Here is a 12,048-nt window from a genome sequence, read left to right on the forward strand (position 1 = left end):
CAGGAACTATACAATAGGGGGCCAGGTGGGAGCAAGGTAGGAAAACTGAATCTTAAGTGATTTCAAAGTTTCTAGTTTAGGCTGCTGGAATGACAACATTGCCATTAACTCAGAAAGGAAACATCTGTTAAAAAGAGTAGAAACAGGATTGTGGGGGAAGGGTAGAGACTAGTGAGAAGATGAGAATTATCTGAGACATCATCCAATTTGAAGTGCTAATGGGGCTCAGAGAGACAGCCTTTGTGGCACTTGCATATACAGAGTTGGTAGAGATTTGGAGAAAGAAATTTGGGAGCATTCCATAAACAGCTGGTAATTAAAACTTGCTAAGCCTTTGTTAGGGCTGATTTAATGTGTACTGGAGGGAGGAGGGGAGGAGGCAGTAAAAACCTGATGGAAATGGATGGAATGGTTAACGAGGCACAAGGAAACAGAACCAGCACAGACTGGAGCCAAGATTTGGCTATAACTACAAAGACATACAAAGCCACAGGAGAGACTTCTTTAATTCAAGATGAGAGAGGCTAGAGTATATTTTTAGTTCACAGAACAAGCACTTACACTTACAGCAGACAAGGATGAGAGAAAGGAGAGAGGAATTAACCAGTGGAGTAAGAGCACAAGGGGGGAAAGGGATGGGATCAAGAGACAGATGCAGAAATCACCCTGGAATTGGGGAGGAAATGCTTCTCATAAGAGGAAAGGGAAGAAAGAGAAAATGGGTAGTGACAGAAATAATATTACAAGCGTGGAGTGGAGGTTTAAGGACCTTCAGATACATTAGCTTCTTGATGCTCAGGAGATGATGTCACCTGCTGGTCATGGACAGGGTGGGCAAGGTTCTCAGAAGAATCATAGAGTGTGGGGCACCTGGGTGGCTCAGTTGTTAAGCGACTGCCTTCGGCTCAGGTCATGATCCCAGGGTCCTGGGATCGAGCCCCACATTGGGCTATCTGCTCGGTGGGAAGCCTGCTTCTCCCTCTCCCACTCCCCCTGCTTGTGTTCCCTCTCTCACTCCCTCTCTTTCTCTCTCTGTCAAATAAATAAATAAAATCTTTAAAAAAAAAAAAAAAGAATCATAGAGTGTGAGTGGAGCTACCACAGGAAGGGAAGAAAGCACCCACCAATGGCAAGGGAAAGATCGCCCAGCACCATCCAGGCATCATTGCAAATTTACAATAGCAGTGAATTGATTTATGATTTGCTTCTAGCCATACTTGGTCAACTGAGTAAAAAGGAAGAGAACCCATATGTAAGCAATGATTCAGAGTTGGGAACTATTTTTAATTTTTGGTAAGACAGGGAACAATACATAACAACCTTTAATGATAAAAGCTAGTTTGCAGGATGGCCGAAAATTTAGGGAGTGCTAAACAATGTGAGGCCTCCCCCTTCACTTCAAGGAGTGCAGCAGAATGTGTGCTCTCCATAGGCAGGCAGAGTTCAGAAACAAGGAGTGCAAGCTGTCTCTGCAAGCAGGCAAATCTGAAAAAGGATCTAGAAGAAGTTAAGCATGCTTAGATCTTCTTCCAAAATTCATCATCTAGGTAAGTCATTCCTTGTCTCCTAAAACGAATCCATGCAGGAACAGAAGCCAGGAAATTTTATTCTAGTGGAGGTCTGGCCACAGGGAGGAAGAAGAGGAGAGAAAGTGTCCCTTGTGCCTTAACAGAAGCTAGAGAAAAACAGGGGATAGAAACTGAACATGCTAGTGAGAGTGATTCTAGTGACTGTCCAGCCTAGAATAGGAAGGAAGCACAGACAAGAGAGGCTGATGGACATAAAAAAGAGAACTGCAAAGGGTGATGATATATAAGAACAGGTTTGATAGGAGTGAGGTAGATTTGGTGGAAAAGAGGGAGTTTGATAGTCCAATTTTTCTCAGCAAGTAAAGGAGCTCAGAACTTCAGAAAGCAAACAGTTCTGATGACAGAAACAGGAGGGTGAAGTGGGCGTGGCTGCAGGTCACACTGCAGTTGAAAACATCAAGAAACTAAGAGGTGAGGTACTGGATAGGCTGACTACATGGACACTCAGATAACTCCCAATGTTGGCAAGACTCAGTGTAGAGAAGAAGACAGTCAAATACCAGAGTCCTTAAAGAATGTGAAGCAATGAACTACACTAGGTAAGCAGATGACACTAGCTGCTGGGATGATCCTAGCAACAAGTACAGGGATAGGTAACATAAATGTTGGATAAGCCTGGAGAAGACTTTGTTTCTAGTCTGCAAAAAAAATGCCTTAGTAACAACAGGAGAGCATTAAGAGAATGCATTCATTGCCTCTCTCCCCTGTTATCACTGGACCAAAAAGAATGAGCAACTTTAACTCAGGGCCTACGAATGTGAAACCTCCACTCTTCCATACTGTCTTCTTGAGTGTCCAGGATAAAACAGAATGATAGAGGAGTGGTAAAGGACCATGGATATCTTTCCAAATCATCTTCCCTTACAGTATACCAGGTCATGTTCCTACATAGTACATCCACTCTAAGGCAGTCTCGATAGCCAGAGAAGAAGACCTACAACACAAAAACCTGTTTAATTTGCATAAACCAAGAGTTTCCTAATGATGTGATTAAAAGAGTTGCCCAATGGTTATTAGTGAGTTAGTAATACAATCCAGGTCCTTCTGAATGTGAATCCAGGGGTCTTTCCAAGCATCCAGCTGTGCTTTACCTGTGTTCCTTGGAGTCAGGTGCTGAGAAGATACCTCAGAAGCCACCAGATGAGATAAAGAGGAGACCGGGTAGGTGGAGCTCCAGGTATACCCTGCCATTTCACTCAAAACAGCTTTGCCTTTGTCTGTTTTATATATCGGTGTTCCATTTAAAGTTTGAAATTATTTAATGTTTTAAAATACTCTACTAGGCAGATGCATGTTTAAGATGGAAAATCATACTTTGATATAGCTAGTTGGGTGATTTTGTTTGGATCAAAAGCTCTAACCACCCAAACAAATTAGAGGCTCCTTAAAGGTCAGAATTTTGTCTTAAACTTCTTTGAATCTACTGTTACCCCTCTTACCAAGGGGTTTACACAAAATAGATGACCAGAAAAAATATTTATGAATGACAAGTTTGATGCCTAGACACTTTATTACTTAGTGGCCTCTTCCCAAATGTCTCCATTAATAAACAGAAGACATAGGGAAAAGTCTTGTGCTAACAAAGGATCTTCATTTCCTCTAAGTGTGAGTGTAAGGTGGGGCCCTTGAGAACAAAGCAAGTCTTGTTTATCAGCCAACGTGTTCCAACACCTGAGCAAGACAGGAAGCATGCGATGGGACCTGTGGTTGGAAGGTCAGAGCTCAGCCCCTTCAGTGGCCCAGAAACTAGACCCCATGAATATAAACAGAGAAAAATTAGTTCAGAGTGCCTAAGGAATTTCTCCTTTATTTTTACAAGAATCAGTACCACATGGTAGAAGGGAATGAGATAGACATAGATATAAAACCTGTTCCATGACTTAATAACTATGTGACTTTGGTTAAGTTCCTTAAACTGCCCCATCTTCAGTTTATTCATCCGTAAAATGGGGTGAACACTACATGCCTCACAGAGATGCTGAAGATTAAACAAGGTAATGTGTTTAACATGCATTGCACTATATAGTATCTCTACATAGTGCACGTAGTTATTTCTCAATAAGCAGTAGCATTATGTAAGAAACAGCGCAAGGTATAGTAGGAAAGATTGGTTTTCGGTGCCAGGGAGGATGGGAGGGACACACTGAATCTGATCTCTATCTTTGGCTCTACCACACTGATGGTGGGTCCCCTGTTCTTTATATGTATAGTAAGTTGGCGACACCTAATTCCCTCACCAAGTGATAGATCCCTGAGAAGGATTAGAGATCTGGAATCTTTTCTTTCATTTTTTTCATCTTTCCACAACAATGCAATGCTCATAAACCCATAACCCATGTAGTCTAGGTTGTAAATCATGCAGCATTTAAGAAAGCAATTGCTAAATCTAATTTCCAGCTTTATTTTCTTCTTTCAAAATTAGCCATTATTTCATATCTTCCAGCACTGCATCATCATCCCTGAGAGCCTCATATTCTTCCCTGTGAACTGGTCCCCGCCATCTTGTCTCCTCCATCATATCTCCCCCTCTGTCCTCTCAACCCAGCACATCCTCCGTTGCACGCAGTCCCCCAGGTGGACAGTGTATCCTTTGAATTTCCTCAAAGCTGGAAAGGAAGAAGCCGAGTGGTACTGTCTAAGGCTTTTCTGTTCTTGTCACATGGGGTATGGGAAAGGCTGTTTACCCCTACATGGAAATGATTCTTTCTTCTTTTTTAAGATTTTTTATTTTTATTTATTCATGAGAGGCAGAGGGAGAAGCAGGCTTCCCGCGGAGCAGGGAGCCTGATGCGGGACTCAATCCCAGGACCCTGGGATTGTGACCTGAGCCAAAGGGACGCTTAACCATCTGAGCCACCCAGGCACCCCAGAAATGATTCTGTACTATCACCAAGAGATGATATTATCTTGTCTTCTCTACCCAGGGTCTATGAATTTGTAATTTTGTGCCTGTGTGAACTCAAAGCATAACAACACTTGGCTTACGAGCTCACACTCTGCTCCCTAAACATATACCATGGCATGGGCTGAGAAACAGGCATGTTTTTACTAATTCTTCCACTTACTAGGTTTTGTTTTGTTTTGTTTTTTTGTAATTCACAGAGACACCGTTTGTGTTAGGGACAGCTCTGGCATTGCTGAAGAGTTCATTCTAGGGCAGTGGTTCTCAAACTTTGATTCACTTTTATCTTTAGAGGAACCATATGCCAAATCAAATCAGAATCTCTGGAGGTAAGATTGAAGCATCAGTATTTAAAAATCAAAACCAAAAAAAAACCCAAAAACAAACAAACAAAAACATCTCATGTGATTACACTGCATACCCAAGTTTAAGGAACAGTGTTCTAGGGCAGTGCATCTCAAACTTGAACTATATAAGAATCCCCTAAAGAGGTTTGAAAAATTCTAATTCCTAGTCCCTATACTAATTATATCATAATCTATGGGGCCAAAGAGTCAATATCTTTTAAAACACTCTGTGTGATTCTATGTGGCCCATTTAAGAAGTACTGTTCTGTCAAGAGAATAACAAACCACAGACTGGGAGAAAATATTTGTAAAGCATATATCTAAGAAAGGACAACTACCCAAAATATACAAAGAACTCGTAACTCAACAGTAAGAAATTGAACAACCCAATTAAAAATTGGACAAAAATCTGAACAGACACCCCAGCAGATGGCAAATAAGCATATGAAAAGATGTTCAACATCACATGTCAATACATCTCAGTTCCAACCAGAGATAATTCTCAATCCAGCTCTGAAACCAGCAATTACTTAAACTGTATGGAACTAGAGAAAGAGGAGGAAGGTGAGAAGGCAGAAAACAAGGAGGAAAAACATCCTATAAGGACTTTGGTTGAAGTATAGATGTACCATCCTTAAAGGATCAAGTGGCCAATACCCCTTCCAGGAAAAGATGATCCAGCAATTCTCAAAACACAACTCCTCACACCTACATCACACGCAGATTCCTGGGCCCCACCTAGACTTGCTGAATCTGAATCAATAAACATGAGGTAGAGAAATGAGAATTACTTTAGCAAGCATGCCAGAAGATTCACATGCCCAAAATATGTCTGTAAAATACTGATTTAGAGGAAAGCGAGTTCTACTCTCATAATGCCAAGTCATATAGCTCTCTTTTCAACTACCTGGAAAAGTAAAGCTTAAGTCTCTGATGGCAGAATGAGAACAAAGCTCCAGCTGCCCTGAATGGAATTTGACACACAGTGCCCTTCCCAGGACTGAAGGATAAAGATTCCTATCATTCAGACATTTTACTGAATTGCACCCAGATGAGACCCAATCAGCTTACAGTAAGAGATGCCATGAAAAACAGGAATTTGGGGTGCCCGGGTGGCTCAGTTGGTTAAGCATCTGCCTTTGGCACAGGTCGTGATCCCAGGGTCTTGGGATCGAATCCCACATCAGGCTCCCCGCTTAGCAGAGAGCCTACTTCTCCCTCTCCTCCCTGCTCCTGCTCTCTCTCGCTATCTCCATCTCTCCCTCTCCAATAAATAAATAAAATCCTTAAAAAAACAAAACAAAACAGGAATTTGTTCTATCTCCTGCAATGAAGGCTTTGAAGATGTTGCTGATTTAGAAAATGAATTCTCTTTGTAAGACACTCAGGAGACATTTCTTTCTTACGTTGTAAATAGTGGTCCATCTTCTGAACAACTAGATTTTTTTTTTATCTTTGGAGGAACTGAATTGCTTAAGTAATCAGAATCACCTCTGTACATTGACCAGTAGAACATTTACAGTTTAGTCTGAGGCTTATGCCCATCAAACGCCTAGAATTTAATAATGTGTATTTCTGAGTTAATTTCAGTCCTAACTCTTTTTATGATCTTTCTCCTTTTTCCCCCTTGCCTTTTTCACCTACTTCCAATTTGTTATCTTTCTTTTATGTATCCTTATAAGCCACTTTAAAACACTTTTTTGAAACAAAGCATGTTCTAGGCAAATAGATGGGTAGACAGAAAGATATAATCCTTACGGACCTCATTTTCCTCAGTTATAAATGAGGGATTCAGACCAGGTGATCATTAATGTATTCTTCCAGGTCTAAAGCCCAAAATGCTTACATAAGTTTTGGTACAAGAATGAAATCTTCTTTTATTTTTTTTTAATTTTTTATTGTTATGTTAATCACCATATATTACATCATTAGTTTTTGGTGCAGTGTTCCATGATTCATTGTTTGTGCATAACACCCAGTGCTCCATGCAGAACGTGCCCTCCTCAATACCCGTCACCAGGCTAACCCATCCCCCCACCCCCCTCCCCTCTAGAACCCTCAGTTTGTTTTTCAGAGTCCATCATCTCTCATGGTTCGTCTCCCCCTCTGACATACTCCCCTTTTCTTCCTCTCCTGTTATCTTCTTCTTTTTCTTTTTTCTTAAAATATGTTGCGTTATTTGTTTCAGAAGTACAGATCTGTGATTCAACAGTCTTGCACAATTCACAGCGCTCACCGTAGCACATACCCTCCCCAATGTCTATCACCCAGCCACCCCATCCCTCCCACCCCCAACCACTCCAGTAACACTCAGTTTGTTTCCTGAGATTAAGAATTCCTCATATCAGTGAGGTCATGTGATACATGTCTTTCTCTGATTGACTCATGAAATCTTCTTTTAAACATACCATATTTCTAATGTGTTCTTGCAACATTTTGCTAACCAAGAGCTTAGTCAGAAAAGTGAAGGAATATCAATTTCAGAAAGGATTTTATATCTACATAATGTAACTGCTTTTCACTCCATCTGATTTTAGGATAGTGCTTTATGACTCTATGAAACCAACTGAAAAAGAGAAAAACTACAGTGTCAGTAAAAAAAAAAATCTTAATTTTAATCAACTTTGCTTATTCCACCATCTTCCCCCATATTTTTAATCTTGTTGTTCCATCTTTTCCTTCTACCAGTAGATATAGATATGAAATTTTTTAGAGGCAATAGTTACAAAGTTTTGATTTTCAGACTATAACAACATCAAATATCGTGAATGTATTCACAGTACATTATATGCTTACAAATAGTTAAAATGATACATATTATGTATATTTCACCACCATTTTTTAAAAAAACAAAAGTTAGCCATTATCAATCACAAGAGGTTGCTACCTTTAAACCTTACCCTGTGCGTTAATATCTTTGTATTATTCTTTCTAATTTATGTTTGAATATTTCCTATATTCAAAAAACTATAAAATGGCAGTGTTAATTTGTAAATTCTAATTTCTTTTCAATAATGTTGCTATCTAAAGAAACATAAACAGCAGTTCACAGAATACAGCTGCCACAGAATTACCAGGGAGATACTGTTTTCTCCTAAATAATTTAGACACTTTTTAAATTTATTATCATTAACTTATTTGAATAACATTCGAGAGTGTTTCCTAGGATATACTTTCACTCCAAAACACTTCAGTGAGACTTCCATAAATCATCATCCCTGCCTAAATAACCCACTAGGTCTATTTTCAGCCCCTCTGTCCAAACATTAAGATCTTATTCACATTCCCTAAACAAAAGTCTCCTTTGTTTTACCTCAAAAAAAAAAAAAAGTGTAAAGTCGTATATGTAGATATAAATGTAGCTAGACAGAGACACAGACATAAAGGTGACTGTTACTGCCAGATTGAAAATCCGCATTTAGCAAGCATGGGAAGCATGGAAAACTCAAAAAGGTGAGAGACAGTAGGAGAGAATTTAACCTGATCTTTATCAAGACCTTTTGTGTTTTGCAAGGTGTTTGAAATAGAAAGTCTCATTGAATTCTTGTCCTCTGGTCTCAAACCAACAACACACCACTAGCATTTGAGACAGACTTGCTCATCTCTTTCCTCTGTCCTCCTTCTACCTACTTTAATACCTTAGTCCTAGTTCTAAACTGTTGGTTCTGTGGTGTCACTTCAGGCCCCACATTTGACCCCTTCAGATATGGCATTTGGACCTTTCCTGTAACAGAGAAAAAGCAGCACAATGCAGCCTCACCACCTGCTTCCTGCTGACCCCAAAAAGGCTGAATGAAGGTACAGTTCCACCCACTACACCTTCTCTGAGGCAGGCTTATTTTTTTTTTTAAGATTTATTTATTTATTTGAGAGAGCGAGCACAAGCGGAGGGAGGGGCAGAAGGAGAGGGAGAGAAATCCTCAAGCACTCCCCGCTGAGTGGGGAGCCTGAGGCAGGGCTTGATTCCAGGACCCTGAGATCATGACCTGAGCCGAAATCAAGAGTTGGTCGGGTCGCCTAACCGATTGAGCCACCCAGGAGCCCCAAGGCAGGCTTATTTTTTCACGTGTGTCTGCTGACGGAAAGCACCACTCTTACCAAACAACCACCTACCCTAAAGGCAAAAGGAGAACTGGCCCCTTTCTGTACTTGCAACAAGTGGAATGTTGGAAATGATGGAATATTTTGGAAAACCACAGAACTAGAAGTAGCAGTCACTGGTCTCCCAATCCACATCACGGTAAATTCAAGAATCCTGTGGAGTTTTATAGACTTGACCTTGGTCCCACCCAAAATGGTCCCATGTAAGTGCATTAAGTGGACAGAGGCTCCTTCTTAGGAGCCAGCCACACAAGAAACCCTCTATACACATTACTGATTCTTCCCTTGGCCTTCTGTCTCTCATGGTTGGACCCCATATGCTACCACTGATCAAACAGTCCCGCCCTTCATTTTATACTTGGGTTCTCTCATTAGCCCAGATTTGAGATGTAAAGAATGTGAGCCTTCTTAATACTCCCAACCTACATTTCAAATAAATTTAACTGGCTGTCAAACCTTACTTTATCAAGTTATCACTACCGGAGACTTCATTTCATATAACTCATGGTTATTTATAAGACTTTATATTAAAGCAAACACCCGAAACAGGAAAAAGAAAGAGCAATAAACAGATTTTAAATATATAGACTAAAGCCTATAAGAATAGCTTCTTTCAAAGTCCTTCTGAAGTCTTACATTGAAATAATCATTAATACAAGTTAATTCACTAGCATAATGACAATTAAAAGTTGTTACAAATAAGAAAAATGAGCAAGTCACATTGTTACAAATATTTTTGTTGCCCTTTTAAAGATTTGTGAAATATAAGGTTGAACACAGTAATTTAATGTCTTTTAAACTGTCACCTAAATATCATGTTCCTTTTAAAATTACAACCTCTCTTAGTCCTAATGAATCATAAATCCATTACTGTTAAACTCATGACTGATTCTAGGCTAAAGAGCACCCCATAGTTGGCTTACATTTTATTATGCCCCGTTAAATTGCTTTTGCTATGTTCTTTCAAATTTTTTAAAGTGTGTTTTTCATTGAATATGCAGTAATTTTATATAGTTAGAAAAGAGGCAATTTTTTAAATGAAAATCTTAAGTTTTATTTCAGGATGCACAAGCTTCATCTTAATCGTCTTTATTAGACTGGTGCTTAGCATAGAGCCTGGCATATTACTGGCATCTAATAAATGCTGATTGAATTAAGAAAAAATGTTTTTCACACAATCAATTCCTGTATATATCTATGCTAAAGTTGTGCTATGATCATGACACTATTCTCTAGGCCTGCCCATGAAAGACTTGAAACTTCTAAGAGGGCTGTTCAGTTTTGCTTTTTTGCTTTCTTCTGGTTTGTTTTCCTCTTAGTGTGTTTAAGATGACATATTTCTTTAATCCTAAAGTTATATGGATTATAAAGGAAACATCAATTTAATAATAGCTTTTCAGGTGAAAAAAGAAAAAAAAGGAACTACCCAAGTGAATGTATACATCGATTTTATTATGTATCCCAATCTTACAAATGTGAAAACACAAAAACTTTGTGTCTTGGAACCCAGTAGATAAAGCATAATGGTGGTGACTTGTCATGTTATTATGAACTGTCTTTGTTCTGTTTTCCAGCCCATCAAATGAACTTATGATGGAAGGTGTTCTCATGATGCTGTTTGGGAGAAGTGTAGGGGCAGTACAGAGTGTGGTGGGTTTTTCTACTCATGACACTGTTTGGAGGAAGTCTATGGGAAGTATTAGATCAAAGGCTATATCTTCCCATAGCCTTTTGTTCAGTGTCTATTGTACCATGGATTCCTAACAAATATGAAATAGCAAGCATCTCATGCAACAAGGGAAAGGGTAATACTTTTCACCAAGGACAAGTACCAAGAGTACCTTGAAAGAGAATTTTGAAATGTGTATATGGAAATTTATATAATGGAGGTGTTTTTATCTAAATAATTATGAGAGGAATTAAAGTTTAAATTGCTCAGATTTCTCCTTCCTTATAACCCAGTCTAAATGACTCTATTTTGAAAACTTGAAGTTCAAACAATTATCAGGTTTATAAAGGCAGGTAAAAATAGCCTGGGAGAATAATAAGGAATGGAGAGACGAAGAAAAGAAGAGAGAATCAAAGGTAAAATATAGGTTAAAAAAGTTCTTGGGAGTTCTAGGACATTCTAATACAAATCATCAACTGTTACTTGTCCAACATAAAATGCCTGCCCTGCATTTATTTCTGGAATTGTAAATGGCCTGAAATAAACATCCTAACAAGGCGCATGAAACAAAGCATAAAAATGCTGTCACTGAGTCTCCTAAACAAGATGCTTTATTATGCCCAGATGATTTTTAATTCAACTTTTAATTCTTCTCTGCCTTTGAGCATGCTTCTGAGTTGTTTTTCCCTAATAAGAGTTTTCATATATCCAGGAAATGCAAGCTAATTTTAATTTCCATCTAAGCAAATCAAAGAGGAAGATAAGCATGATCCTGAAAATAAAATAATATGATGTATCCCAAATTCTCATCTAAATGATAGAAGGCTGCTACTATTTTTATTTGTGAATGTGAATAAGCAAAAGTTGATTATACAACAGTTGGAAAGAAAGGATTTTTTAAAAATTTCCATCATCTACTTACTTAATGCCACTATTTATATTACATTTAGAATGATTTTGTTAGTAGAAATTCTTTGTAGCAAATATAATTCTCAAATGCTTATCTGCTCTAAATAGAAAGCAACTGTGTTTGAATAATGATCATAGTCCCACTGGCACAATTCCTAATTTTTTATTCCAATTAATGATTATTGGAATACAAAGGTGATGGTTTTTTACAAACAGAGCTCTGATTTAGTAATGAAAATAAACACTCAGTATATCAATGTAGAAATTACATATTCATTCTAGTATAAACCGTCAGAAGATCATTTAATTCATTCCCCAGGTTTCTATGTAAATGATACAAAATAAATTATAGTTGATGATGTTCTTAAACATATCTAGTGGAGATTCTACTTTTTTTTTTTAAGATTTTATTTATTTGACAGAGAGACAGCGAGAGAAGGAACACAAGCAGGGGGAGTGGGAAAGGGAGAAGCAGGCTTCCTGAGGAGCAGGGAGCCCAATGCGGGGCTGGATCCCAGGACCCTGGGATCA

General features: G+C 38.7%; 1 pseudogene; it reads left to right on the plus strand.

The window, feature by feature from the left end:
* The first annotated feature begins 5,290 nt into the window (after window positions 1-5,290).
* Window positions 5,291-12,048, plus strand: part of LOC112821290 (peptidyl-prolyl cis-trans isomerase H pseudogene) — a 28,323-nt pseudogene continuing 21,565 nt past the window's right edge.

This window comes from Callorhinus ursinus, unplaced genomic scaffold (assembly GCF_003265705.2).
Source record: "Callorhinus ursinus isolate GAN/ISIS: 27379988/994484 unplaced genomic scaffold, GSC_fseal_2.0 scaffold10, whole genome shotgun sequence".
NCBI lineage: Eukaryota > Metazoa > Chordata > Mammalia > Carnivora > Otariidae > Callorhinus > Callorhinus ursinus.